The following is a 14,013-nucleotide window of genomic DNA, read 5'->3' as shown; positions in this document are numbered from 1 at the left end:
GCAGGCAAGACATCAAGCCTTGTCTCATGCATCACTAAACGCTTCAAAATGTGCTGCATTTTAAAGAAAATGGTAGCACAAAAGTAGAGCACTTGCGGCTCCGAAAATTTCATCCCATTTGAAACCTCTGCAAACGACTATGTACACAAGCAGACCTCCATCACTGAGGGTTTCTTGTGTAAACATTTTCGAAAATTCTTTATTGTGGACTAGTCAGCATAGAGAATATTTTTCCTCAAAAACCAATGTGCCCATATTACCAAAGAAGAAGTATACAATGATCACAACACCTTGTTTGCTCTATCACAGGCCACAAACTGACAGCACACACTTATGGATGCAGTAAACTAACAAAAGGGGCACATATTCGCTGATCGGTCTCCCTTACCCAAAGCTTTGAGAGTCATTTGCACTCCGCCGGCTGGACGGGCGATTTGACTCGTTTGGCCCCCTGGGACTTCCCAGCTCTCCTGGGCTTATTTCTTCATGAACATCCGGCTCGCTACAATATGCCGCTGGGCTAGTTGCAGCAGGTGGTGACCCGCTATATATCATTTCCAGCAGAACTGCTGCCTCTGTAGTCCCTTGAGTGTGGTCATCTTAAGAGAAGAAAAGAATAAGTGAAACCAAACCTGGAACCAGCAATCACATGAAATGCACAAACACACAATCTGCACTTAGACAGAAAAATGCATCAGCGTAACGGTTCAGTGTGTGAAAAAAATGGCGACTGTAGTTGGATGCAAAAAAAGAAAAAAGAAATTGGCTTCGAAATTCCTTTTTCGAATTTTTTTTTCATCAAAATTATTATGATTGCTAGTTTTTTATATCCATAATTCTTATAGCTGCATTCTTAATCTCGCTTTGCAACAGGCTTGTGCCTGTAATTGAGTTTGTGGACAACACCATACCTTGGGCAATCCAACAACTCGCTCCCGCGCTACAGACAAGTGAAAATAATGTCGCGTAGTTGACTTACAAAAGGGGGGGGAATTCTCTTCCTCCTCCACGTGGTCATAAAATGACATTGCAGCAGCAACCCTGCCATCCTTAACCAGGGCCGCTGCCAGGGCACGGGCTGTGTACCCTGTTTTGGCTGGCCTTGCAGTAGATTTCCTTGGCACTGCACAGCGCACATTGACGCCGAATTCCTTCGCCATGTCCGCAACGTGCTGAAGCAGTCCATCCCGTTCGGTGTACTCTTCTTTGGTGCCGGACCTAGATTGAAATGAACAATATTTTTTAGCAGCTTGAAACAATGACAGCGAAGAAAGTGTACTAATGAAATCACACTTACTGCTTCAGCACTTGCCGCTCATTGTGCAGGAACTTGCGCAGCATGAGTAAAAGCCGCTCTCGCACGCTGCGCACATTGAAATGCCTTCCAGTCATGGCTGTTAAGTTTTCAGAAATGTGCTGCCACTGGGAGGGGCCCGCAAATGGATTGAGGCTGACTACCTCGCGAAGGAGGGCAATATCATCCTTAATACGGAATCGCGTTCTGCTGCGTAGCATGGCGTTTACGCTAGTGCGCTTGCTGCAGCAGTCGTCCGCCGCCGCCACCGTCGCCATCATGGAAGTATGATCGCGTTCCTTGGCTTGGCTTCGCTTGGCTTGGCTATGCTTGTATCGCAAATTTAGTTTGCGGTTGTTTTCGGGTTGACGCTAACTTTCCGCGCCGGTAAGGCGGTAATCCCTAAACTGCTCACCGCGGTAAAGGCCGCGCATGCGCAGATGTCGCCCGCCAAGTCCGATAAACTGTAACCTAAACACGGTAACGATATGCTATATCTCTCTATTGACACCATCTTTCGGTTCGGTTCGGTGAGCCCGAGCAATGAGCTAGTCTGCAGATTGATAAAATTTTTGTGAGTGAACCTGAGTGAGCATCGTGATTTTACCAAGGTATGGTCCTTATTATTGCAGCGAAGAATGCTGCTTCTTAGCGTTGCCATTTTCGCATGTAGCATGCAAACACCGCCCATATGTAGGATGTGACATTAGTATGGTCCTTATTACTGCAAGGAAGAATGTTGCTTCTTGGCGTTGCCTATTTCGTGTGTAGCATGCAAACACCGCCCATATGTTGGATGTGACATTAGCCATGGGTTTACAACATCCTCAGTACTAAACTCCAGTGAAAAGCAAGTGGACACATTCAATGTACACTTAGGAACTTCACGTAATCTTTAAGGTGTCTGCCACTTACCAGTGCGGGATTCATTGTCGGGGATGTTGAAATGATTGAGCGCCGCTGCCTCTCTGCAGTCCAGGCCTACACGGTTGCTTGCAGGCCTTGGTGGTGCTTGGTATGATGCTGTGGCTTTTCTGTTTTTCCTGACTACGTTCTTTGGCCTATATTTCTCTTTGTTCGCGAGGTCAGCCGCGTCTTGTAGTAGCTGTTCTCCTTTTCTGAGTATTGCTCCTCTATTCCTGATCTGGTTGAAGATGAACAAGTTATGTAAACACTCATATAGGACAGCAATCAAAACTTTGAAATATCTTTCCAATGAGGGTGTACTTACTTCCTTAAGTTGTGCCCATCACTTCGTAAAAAGTACAGCAGCAAAAGGTCCTCATGTTCCTTTATGGAGCGTGCCAAGTAGTTCTTCCCAACTAGGGCACTAAGTGCGGCCGCCACGTCCGCCCATTTTACTGCATCCTCAAAGGGGTTTAAGTGAATGAAATCGCTCTAAAAGCAAATATCTATTTCTACTGTGAATCGCGCCCGCACTCCCGCAGAAGCTGAATCTGGTAGTGCGGCCATTTTCTCTCTCTGCACTGCACGAATGCTGAGTAGCTGCGTCTTGTCGTGGATATCACCGACCCGCCGACCACACCGCTCTTTTGCCCTCGCGGCGCGGCAAGTGCGGCCACGGGCGGCTGTGCATAGCGCCCGAGCGCGAGCGGTAGAAGCGGCAGCGGTATGCTGTTCCGCCGCGGTAAAATCCGTGCATGCGCAATATGCGGTTGGCGGTAGGTGATAGCAGTAGGTGGTAGCGCTAAGCTAAAAGTCTACTGACACACGGAACGGTGGTTGCGGTGAGCGGCCGGGCCGATGCGGGCTCGTAGCGCGAATAGGAATGTCAGCTCACCCGGAGTGAGGCGTGCAGTGCGGTGTGCCAGTGCTGGCTCGCCCGGCAGCGGCGAGATGGGCCGTGGTCGCTCCCTGTCTGGGGGAGATGGTAACGGAGTAAGCACCATGACACAAACAACAATACACACACAGGGGGCGCCGGAGATTGCGGCATTGAAACACAGTCACTGAGAGAAGATTCACGGGCCGCCGGAGGGAGCACGCAAGGCCGTCGCCCGCTGCTGCGGAACACCGGCAGCCAGGGTCTCGATGGCGCACGTGCGGCGACGATCAGGAGCGAGCGCCAGTGCAGGCGCGCGCGGGCGGACATGCTCTGCGGTTGGCGGCAGTGCGAAGAGTCTTACGCGCACTCGTCTGGGCGAGCACGCGATGGGGGGCCAGTGGCGGGGCGAGCGCCGATGTTGACGCGCACGCACTCGTCTGGGTGAGCGCGCGACGGAAGAGGACTCACCCGAACTCCTTAGAGCGAGCGTGCCATGCGACCGATCACGCCGAGCCAGCATGTCTGCAGCTTGCTCTCTGCAAAGGTCTGAGTACTACTACTACTACTGTTACTGGAGGAAGAAGGGAGCAAGGCGAAATTTTGCAGTCCTGGCGAAGTGCACTGCTCTGCGCCCGAAAGGTCTGGGAAGGGATTATAGGGGGAGATAGTTTATATGATAAAGCAGAAAGACAAGGTGGAGCGGAAAGGACGTGGACGTGGATTTAGACCACGGTCATGAGGCTGGTTTCCTCGATGAAAGTGAGGAGGCCCTGGAGTGCGGCAAGGTGTTGCGACGCAGGGAAGAGATGTTGCTGCGTTGAGCAAAGCAGACCTAACTCACGGAAGGTGCTATATAGAGAGGCTCTTCGCTTGGAAAAGGGCAGGAATAGAGAAGATGCTCCATTGTCTCGGGTTGGCCGCATCGGATACAGGATGGAGAGGAAATTCTTCCATGACGGTGCTTCCTGGCTGCGGGCCAGCAAACACCTACCCGGAGGCGAAAAAGGATGGACCTGTTTTCCCTACTGAGTTTATTGGGAAGAGGTCTGGCGGGTCTACCGGAGGCCTCCCAGGAGTCTGGGTGGAGAGAGAATGTGACGGGAGTCATCGAATTTCGTGAGAGAGATGGTGTAGGGGGCGTTGATGTGAGCTGACTTTGCAGCGGAGTCCGCAGCCTCATTGCCCTCTATTCCTGAATGTGATGGCATCCATTGGAGATGAATGTCATGCCCTATGTCTACTAGTGAATGGAACCTGAGTACAAGGGAGGTGATGCCCTGAGAGGAGACTTTTGTGCTCTTAAGAAGGAGGAGAGCTGCCTTGGAGTCAGTGAGGATAGAGATTGGATGGGAGGGGTGGAGGTCCGGATTGAGATCGGCAGCCAGATGTAGTACTGCAATTTCTTTGAGGGTCGAGGAAGCGGGGAAGGGGAGGCGGCATTGTTTTGGTGATGCCGAGGGAGGGGATGATGCATGACGATGCGGAGGAACCAGTATCAGGAAGAACAGATCCGTCGGTGTAGGTGGAGTAAGTGATTGGCCAACCGTTCATGTATGAGCTCACAAGAGCTGGATTGGATGGCACAATGGGGTGAGGCTCTTTTTGAAATGCGGTCTATGCCGACAGTGATATTCAGGGGGGGGGGATGTCTGGAGGAGGGAGAGGAGTTGATAGGAAGGAGGAACTCCAACGATGTCCTCATACAAGTGGGCTTTAGAGCCCATGTGAGAGGAGGGGTGAGAGCGAAGGTTGACAGCAAGAGGGTGACCATTAGGGGCTTTGAGGAGCCTGTCAATGTGGAAAAGAGCTGTCTTGAGGAAGCGGAGGGAGAGGGGCCAGAGTTTTGCTGCTGCGAGGGTGGGACCGATCGGTGAGCAACGAGGAAGCACAAGAAAGGAAGGGTGCTGCAGTAAAAAGCCTTAGGAGTGGGAGAGCATATATGAGACGAGATATGGCTGCGGCCTCGAAGAGCTTCACCACCCAAGCTGGGGAGCATCTGTTGCTGCGTGCAAGGAGGAGACGAATGGCTTTCGCGATTTGTGCCGTCTGAGCCAGTCGGGACTTGTCCTCTGGTCTCCAGGTCAGGCAGTGATCAATCGTGAGACCGAGGTAGCTGACCTGCCGCTGCCATGGTAGAGGTGAGCCATTGAGAGTAAGATGCATGATGGTTAGTCTGGCGGCTACTCTGGGATGGTAGAGAAGTGCAACGGTTTTTGATGCTGGGGGGGGGGGAGGGAGGTAGTGAGGCCCATGGAAGATAAGTCCGTGATGACGGCATTTAGGGTCTGCTGGAGTGAGTGACGCAGAGCAGACATTCTGCGTGTGGGACCATAAATTCAGAACGCAATATCGTTCTCGTAGATGGCAAGAGAGACAGGGAAGGGCTGGAGTGAGTGACGCAGAGCAGACATTCTGCGTGTGGGACCATAAACTCAGAACGCAATATCATTCTCGTAGATGGCAAGAGAGACGGGGAAGGGTAGGGATAATGATGAGGTGTGAGATATGCTGTTCTCCTCGATGTACAGAGCGCCTTCGACCTTATCCAGCACACAACCATACATGGTGTCCATGATCAGATCTCCATCACGGGAAAGGTTCGCCTCTTTATCTCTTCCTTGCTTCAAAACCGTACTTTCCAAGTTCGTGTTGGTACATCATTGAGGTCGTCGAGATCTCTTCCCACCGGTGTTCCACAGGGATCTGTCCCAAGTCCCTTTCTCTTTAATTTGGCGTTTGGTGCGGGCTGCCTCGAGTGAGCTAGTCCGCTGTGGCCCAATGTCTGCAGAAGCCTGATTGAGTTGGTTGGAAAAATTTTAAGATGGAGCTGATTCACTTCAAGTGCTTAAGGGCAATGTATTCCATGGCCTTGCACGCAGCTGAGGTGAGGGAGATGGGCCAGTGCGAGGTGATAGCAGATGCAGCTTTCCTCGTGTTTAGAATAGGTAAATGAGCACATTTTTCCATGAGTGGTAATATGCCCGAGCGCCAGATGTGATTGAAAGAATCAAGGAGGCGTTCTTTCTCCGGAGCGTCAAGGTTCTGGAGCATTTGCATGGTAATACCATCCTCCCCTGGGGCACTTCTGCGGCGGTTGTGGGTGAGGGCTAGGTTCGGCTCATGGAAAGTGATATCTTCACCGTAGATTGCGAGGATGCGATCTGCGAGTGGGGGAAAAGATGGAGAGAGTGGAGCTTGAGGGGAGGAGGCTGGGAGTAAAACGAGTTGAGGGGGGTTGGAGGAAGCAAAGAGATCAGCGAAGAGTTCTGCTGGTGCAACACTGTCGATCCTGAGGGTGATGGGTACAGCAAAGATGGGGCGGAGAAGGCGAATAGGATAGAGAAGTGAGTCTAGCAGGTGCCAGATGCGCGATGAACTTCTGGAGTTCTCCAGGGTGTTACATAAATTCCCCCAGCTCTCTGAGTGTTGACGGCTGGCATGTCGGCGGCACTGCGCGTCGCAGCGGTTATAATTCATTTCGTGCTCGGGGCGCGAGGTGCGTAAGACGTGACGCTCGGCTCGTCGCCGTTTAGCGCGCAGATTGAGCATTTCCAAATCGGGTACAGGGGCTGTAATTCTGGAGAAACATATTCTGGAAGATTTCTCCGCGCATGAGACAATAGCTTGGAGGATGTCCTGGTCAGTGGGTACACCCTTTATGGCACTTCGATAATTGGTCCAAATGGTGATATTGTAGGTTCTTTTTGGCTGTTTTTGGCTGCTGTATGGTGTGAGGAAGATAGGAAGGTGATTGGAGCCCCAGGTGTCAGGGGAAGTCGTCCAACTATAGGAGCATCTCTCTGATGCCAGGGAGAGGTCAATGCATGTGGGGACAGTGTTGAGGCAGAACCACTTAGACTAGGAGAAGGCCTCGGCACTCCTCCCGTGACGTCACCACACTCAGCCCGTCCGGCCCGTCAGCCTCCGCTTGAGGTGCTGTCGAAAGAAGAAAAAAAAATACTGCAGCATGTTTGTAGGTATACGTCTAGAATTTATTTGCATCCAGTATAAATTGAGCACTGGCGTGATTGAAAGGACTAAGGCAAATTCTTTCCACGTCAATTTCGGCATTTGGAGCAGAGCTGACCCCCATAAAACAAAATACACTACAGAATTTGCAGTTAGAAAGACGATGCGCCGGAAAAGCATATATTTTTTTTTTCAGTCTGTCACACACAGCCGTACAATTCAGGTCACAAATTTTATTGGCATTGGTTTTCAATATCAGAGAATGACATTCAAACACAATACACACATAAATAAAGTATGACATACATCAATCTCACTAGCTTAATAAAAATCTGAACTTCACAGTGCTGAATAATTTAAAATGATGAGGAGAAACGGAGGGCGGAAGGCAGGGATGTTAAAAATTTCCAGAGAAGTCGACAACATAACACACAGTTCATATATGTAATGCAGCATACACATTCGTGAAAACAGCTCACATTTTCACTTGAGGGTAGTCAACTTTCTCTTCTTTCCATTATTTTTTTCTTTGTTTATTTTGTTGTTTCTGAAGGCCGCGTAATTCTTCAGCAGAGTGTTTACTGCTGGATTAAGGATGTTCTTTAACATTGACTCTTGACTGTGACCAGTTGCACAAGTGTCAAAGTCTTCACTGTCACACAGCAAATACTTCATCACACTTAGAAGTGCAGCTCTTTGATTACTTTCTGCATGAAACATATGCTCTTTTCCTGTAATATGTTGCAGCACAATCTTGGTGCACAGCACCACATGAACGACACAAGGCTGTGGAAATTTCAAGCCACCTCTGCTCATATTATGAATCAACACATTATCACTGCATTCAAGCTCTCTTTCAGTAATTGTGAATAAATCACAGCAGTGATTGCAAGGTTGGTGCTTCAAAGCAGCATAGGCACAGTAGCCAGCGATGTGCATCAATGCCGGCATGTCTTCCCGGGGCTTCTTTAGCTCACAGCTTCTTAGCTTTATGTTATATTTGTGAATCAGTGTTTCACCACACGGCTCATTGCAAGTGTCAGTGGATGCTGGCATATCTGGCAAGATCAGAGTGTTCTGGAGGCAGATCTTTGCCTCAGCTTCAAATATCTGTGTGATCGACACATTATAATGGGACCCACACAGCTTCCGGTATTTTCCAAACCGAGCTTCGAGGGGATCGGTTTGAAATTTTCCAAGGAGAACATACGTAAAACCGAGCTCCTCCAAACAATACCTTGACACTTCAATCAAGGCATATATGGAAAGCCGGAGAGCTGAGTGTGTCTCTTTTGTCAAAGCGCCTGTATGCACACACCTACTTTTCCAGTCGTCGAGCCAGATAACAAATGTGTCGAGGAACTGCAGCTGCTCACCATTGATTTCACGTACTGGCTCTTGCCACACATCTCTCACTCTATGTCCCTTATGGGGAGTCTTGACATTGACGATGCTCCACCATCGCACAATTAAGTCAATAAAATCTGCAGTACCATCTGCAAGCGTCAGATGCAGGGTTTCGCCTCTTAGCCTCAAAGCAGATGAAACAAAAGTGTTAAAAATTTGCAGAGCAAGTTTCACATTCTGCCTCTCAATATTTGTGGGATTTAATGCTTTATACGTTAGCCCAAAAGCCACTTTCGCAGTATTAGTTTGTTCAGCCTCATGAAGCTTTCTGAGTGATGTGAATGAAGCCCCCTCCATTTTATTTTCTGTGGTTCCAGGGGGAAAAGGTGGGTAATATAGACATTTGTCAGCATTTTTTTTGGTTTAGCCAATTGTTCCTGATACATTTCAGCAAATGCACTGAGTCAACAATGTGAAAGAGGGGCTGCTGCAGATTAGCTGGATGGGGGTAAACAATTTCCAGCTTCTGAGCCTTACTGAACATGGTCATTACTTTGTGGTTAATAGAATCCGCCTTCTGCGCGAGGATGTGGCGCCATCATGCGGGAGCGGGCGGGAAACACATTGAGCGGCAGTGTAGCAGACGACGCGAAAGCACACCATACGAAATGGCCCCGCCAACGCTGGTAGAAAGCGAAAGCTTCCCCCCTTTTTTGGCCTCGGAGCGGAAAGTAGTGACAGTGATTGCAGCATATCATGTTCACGCAGTATGGGGGAAGGTAGAGCGTTTTCACAACCCACTCATAACGCACGTACGCATATACTATCTTCGTATTGTAAGAGCGTGTAGCGCGGGCCGTGTTCGACGTGAGAGACGCTCTCAGCGTGCAGGTTTTCGGCAGACAGGAGAGCGTGGGGGCAGAGAGAGAGAGGGATCTCAAAGGGCAAAGCAGCCAGGGGTTTGTTGATGCTGCAGAGCTAGGTGGAATCGTCTCCTGTGATTTTGAGCGGCGCATATGCGCGGGGTGTCTTGAGTTACCGAGCACAATGCGGTCACCGCGGCGCCGGCATGGTGCAATGGGCGTCGCTTCCTCCTCGCGTCATCTACAACCGTGCAGCTATAGGATTTCATCCACGAAGATCGGCAGAGAGTCACATGTACACACCCCGTGAAAAGGGCATTGTCCCGGCCGGAATGCACACCTGCAGGAAACGCGCTGCATTTTTCTGGCAATGGATGATTCAGAGCTGTAGCCGGTTTCTGGCCTCAGGAGTCAGAACAGATGTGGTCGCAGCGGTGAAAAGGTTCTCGGTGCGCAGAGAATGGTCATTCTGTTGTGAAAGGATCTCCAACGTTCATTTCTGCCTCCGCCCCGATTTCTGCGGAATCAACAACTTGGTGACACATGTGAATCTCCTACATATCGGATGCTCATCTCGGTCAGGAACCAACCCTGTTCTACGTCCAGAGCGATCCACTCTGCAAGTGAATTAACGAGCATGAACCCTCCAGGAGACTCATTTATTGTGCCGGGCGGTTTCCTTGCCGTTGCAAACGGTTGGACGAAGACGACGATTATCAAGCTTCCTAACGAAGTGCATCTGATTGCGTACATTAAAGGAACAAAGTCCGGATGCTTTGGCGTGCATGAAGGCGAGCCTTTAATTAAGTGTCAAGTGCGTCATATGCTCTGAGCGGCAAAAACACAGATACTAAGGTATGTGTGCATCTAAGCGAAATAGGCATGATGAAAAGTACCTACTGGAGTTTTCACCCAGGCTGTAGCGCACCAGTGATAACTGCAATGAGGATTTCTTCGGTGCGTGATTGCTTCAGTTGCACCGGGGCCTGAAGGCGATGAATTTTGTCCCTTCTTATCTTTATGTACGAAAGGGCAAGGTAGCTTAGATATCACAGGCGGCTGTGTGCGCTAGGCCGTAATATTTAGCATGTTTTATTGTGACTGCCACCTCACTAACAAGAAAAAAAATACGGCGTTTTAATGCACTGCCGTTCGCGAGCCTCGTGACCAGCTCAACCACTCGGCTCGCTAACGGCGGTGCATCACAACAAACACCCTTTTTTTCTTCTTTTTAGTCAGGCGGCAGTCGCGATAAAACATGCTAAATATTACGGTCTAGCGCACACAGCCACCTGTGATATCTGCGCTACCCGGCCCCTTCGCACATAAATAAAACAAACGACAAAATACATCGCCATCAGACGCGCCGAACAAATGCTCATTGCGGCTATCACTGGTGGGTTACAGGCTTGGTGCAAACTCCGGTAGATACTTTTCATCATGCACATTTCCTTTAGATGCATACATACCTGTAACGAAGTGTTTTTCGCACAGTCGAGAGCACGCAGTCGGCTGCCAAGGTCGCCCATTCACATCTTGACGCTTGGTTGCCCTAATCCAAGCTTCACGCCGTTGCAGGTCGCGGCTCGCCGAAGGAAACCTAACAAAACGCGTCTTGCATCCCGGCACGCCTCGAGAGTGGCAGCCGTAAGCGGCACAGGTGGTTGGCATCGTTTTACCGAGGCTGTGAACGTGACCGCGCCTCCAGCCCCCGTGCGTTGGCTATGAGTGTGGCGACGAGAAGCGCCGTCGACGCCGCTCAGTGTGTTTTCATCAGTCGCCGCTGGGGCTTCGCGCATGCGCAGAAAACTCGCGCAAAAGGCGGATTATTGTCTGTAATGACTGCAACAATATGAATGTTTGCTTCTTCAAGTCTCAAGACTACTTTTTTTACAGTTTCATGAAGCTCCTCTGCAGTAATTTTTGACACAGGAAGGATGTGTGCAACATCCTTGAACTGTGACAGGAGTGACTGCACCATAAATACATGCGCTGTTTTAGCTGGTTCAGAACAGTTGGCAGCAGCCCTTGTTACGCTGCCACCCTTATATTCAAAAAACTGCTGTAAGTGTATTTCATCCATCATTAATGTAGCATTTCTTTCATGAGCTTTCAGCAGACTTGCCCTCCTTTTCATATACCTTAGGAAGCCCTCTTCATTTTGCTCCTTTAATGGACTGACATCGTGTGCACCACAGACACGCTTGATTGTTGCAGTATAAGGTAACACTAGCTTTCCACTGCTTCTCAAAAACTTGTAGCCATGCGGTGAAATAGTGTACAAAATGCTACGCAACACCAAAAGTTCTGCAGAGTACCGAACAGCATTATTCCTTTTCATGAGGAGATGACACTGCTCTTTGAGAAACATCACAGCGCCCAACTTCTCGTCCTCCAGAAGGCCTCCACTTGAAATGTCATCAAGAAGTGAGATCACCAATTTCAGTGCAGCCTTTCCTTTGTCCACATGTTGTGGTTCTCCTTTAGTGCAGTGATCTTCAACATTATCCAAGAGCTGAACAAGCACGCGGAAATCGTGGATATAGTCCGGGATCTCAAGACACTTGTCAGATGTAAGACGAGCACCTCTCCAAAACACACACACCCGACGACACAGTCACTGACACAAAAATCTCGGGAGCACCTGCTGTCACTTTGACTTGAGCAAAGATCATGCAGCTGTCGCAAGGTATCGCTGTCCAAAACCTTTTCTCTCCTAGCTAGTGCAGGCGTGCACTGATGTCTTGGAGGCTTTTAATTTTGTTTTCTCGTTCCTCGTTCTCATGTGTCAAAGCTGACTGCCTTAAGGCTTCTTGAAGCTGTTCGCTCTCCACACGTGCTCGCTTTGCTTCAGGGTCTTCTCTAGACTGGCGAGAATCCGAAATATATTTTGGGCAGTCGGGAAGGATCGTTGGAATGGCATCAGGCATAAGCCGGGTGAGCTTCATTTGATCCTCGATGGTCCGTCCGTCTCAGTCCGTGTATTTAGATGTACGTAGGTGCTCGGGCTTGAAATGCCGTTCACAAACCTGCGGAACAACCAGTTCCGTCATATTGTGAAACACATTGACGCCTGCAAAACTGCGACATGCGCTACAATTCTAAGCGCGAGATCTGTGAAAAGTGCATTTTACTGACCTATGAGCCATTCAACGAATGAATATACACACACGATCGCAAACGCACGCGAGCCCACGTGGTTTACACATATAAATAAATGGTCACTTGAAAACGTATTCGCATAACAATGGATTATCGTAGTTTGCACTCATACGCTTTCAATGTACATTGTACATATAAATCATTACTGCACTAATTGAAAAGCGAGACAACACTTACCAGTGGATCTTTCAGTTTTCCAACATCAACATCGTCCCGTCGCACTGCCCGCTGCCATTTTTTCCTTCGTTCGGGATCACTTGGGAACCCAAACAGCCTGACTTTTGGCCCGTTGTCGTAGTTTCCTCTACAGTTTGGCACACAACATCGGCCCATGACATCGAACAAACCGCACGTGTACACAGAGGAATAAATGCAAAAGAGCGAACCACGTGCAGCGATGTTCTCCTGCGGTGTCTGGTGTCTCGATAGCACCGGCTACACGCGTCGCATGCGTCGCGTAGCACCTAGTGCCATCTGGTGCTCAAGGGCGACACCACGCTGCTAGGGCAGAGTGAGATGACGTCAGAGGATGGGTGCGGGCGGGTGTGGAGGCCTTCTCCTAGTCTAGGTGGTTCTGGTTGAGGGGAAGGAAGGTTGGTGCGCCGATGTTCACGATCTTGAGGGCAAGAGGTATGGATGGAGTTGAGCAGGTGCTGCCCTCTGCTCATGTAACAGCGGCTGCCCTAGTCCCGGTAGTGAGCATTGAAATCCTCACATATGACCGCATTCCTTCCGAGATTGCTGCGAAGCAGAGCCAATGAAGCAGCATCCCAAGGCTTCCCAGGGCGAATGTAGACGCTAGCCACCTTGGTGTCCAGGCCGCCTAGACGCACTGTCACCACACAGCACTCTAGAGGTGCTTTGGTGACATGAGCGAGAGGAACTGAGCAGTGAAAGATAGATCTTCTTACATAGATAGATGCCCTGGGATTGCTGTGAGGGTGAGTGATGACAGGGGATATCGGAGTAGGAGCTGACTGTGCAGTCTGTGAAGCTCGAATCCGACATAGCCGGGGAGCCATAAGGAGGAGGGTTGAGCATAGGGCTCTTGGAGGGCGATGATGTCTTAGGGGGTGTGGGGAAGGATTTGGGCAAGCTCCTCGTGCCTCCTACGGAGGGACCGGATACTTCACCGAGGAATGGTGGGGCGATAGGGCTTGCTTTTTTTGTTTTCAGTCACTGTGGATTGCTTGACTGGTATGGTGGAATTAGGAGGGAGGAGGGGGAGGAGAGCACTAACAGCCATGAGGAGGGCGGTGGGGACAGGATTCTCATCTTTCTTGTGGCAAGGGACCTTATTAGGGGAGGAGGGCATAGGGGGAAGTGCGGTGGGATAATCAGGGCGAGGGGGAAGTGGAGGGGATTGGGGCGTTGGAGGTGAGCCTGCTCTATGTGGGGAGGTCGTGGGAGATAGCGCCGCTCCCGCATATGAGCCATCTGCGCTGACCTGAGGGCGGCCTTTTGTCTGCGTGATATCCTGGGTGGTGGCGGAATCTGCAGCATGATCAGGTGCGATGGCTTTTCCCCAATGGGAAGCAATGATCTCTTTGCGGATTAGGGGGTCGCTGACTCCGCTTAGTGTAGCAGTGATC

The 14,013-nt window shown here is 50.1% G+C and overlaps 1 long non-coding RNA gene and 1 pseudogene across 1 annotated transcript in view; one reads left to right on the top strand and one right to left on the bottom strand.

The window, feature by feature from the left end:
• The window catches only part of LOC146174587 (uncharacterized), a 32,848-nt gene extending 24,628 nt beyond the window's left edge, over nt 1-8,220 (top strand). The window contains exon 4 of the long non-coding RNA XR_014701900.1: nt 7,797-8,220. This is a non-coding gene — a long non-coding RNA (uncharacterized LOC146174587). The remainder of the gene's footprint in view (nt 1-7,796) is intronic.
• On the bottom strand, nt 7,533-12,761 carry LOC146174586 (uncharacterized; annotated as a pseudogene).
• Nucleotides 12,762-14,013: the final 1,252 nt, after the last annotated feature.

The sequence above is a fragment of the Amblyomma maculatum genome, chromosome 11 (assembly GCF_055883805.1).
Source record: "Amblyomma maculatum isolate TAMU_Amacu chromosome 11, ASM5588380v1, whole genome shotgun sequence".
NCBI lineage: Eukaryota > Metazoa > Arthropoda > Arachnida > Ixodida > Ixodidae > Amblyomma > Amblyomma maculatum.
This window is presented reverse-complemented; position numbering and strand designations above follow the sequence as displayed.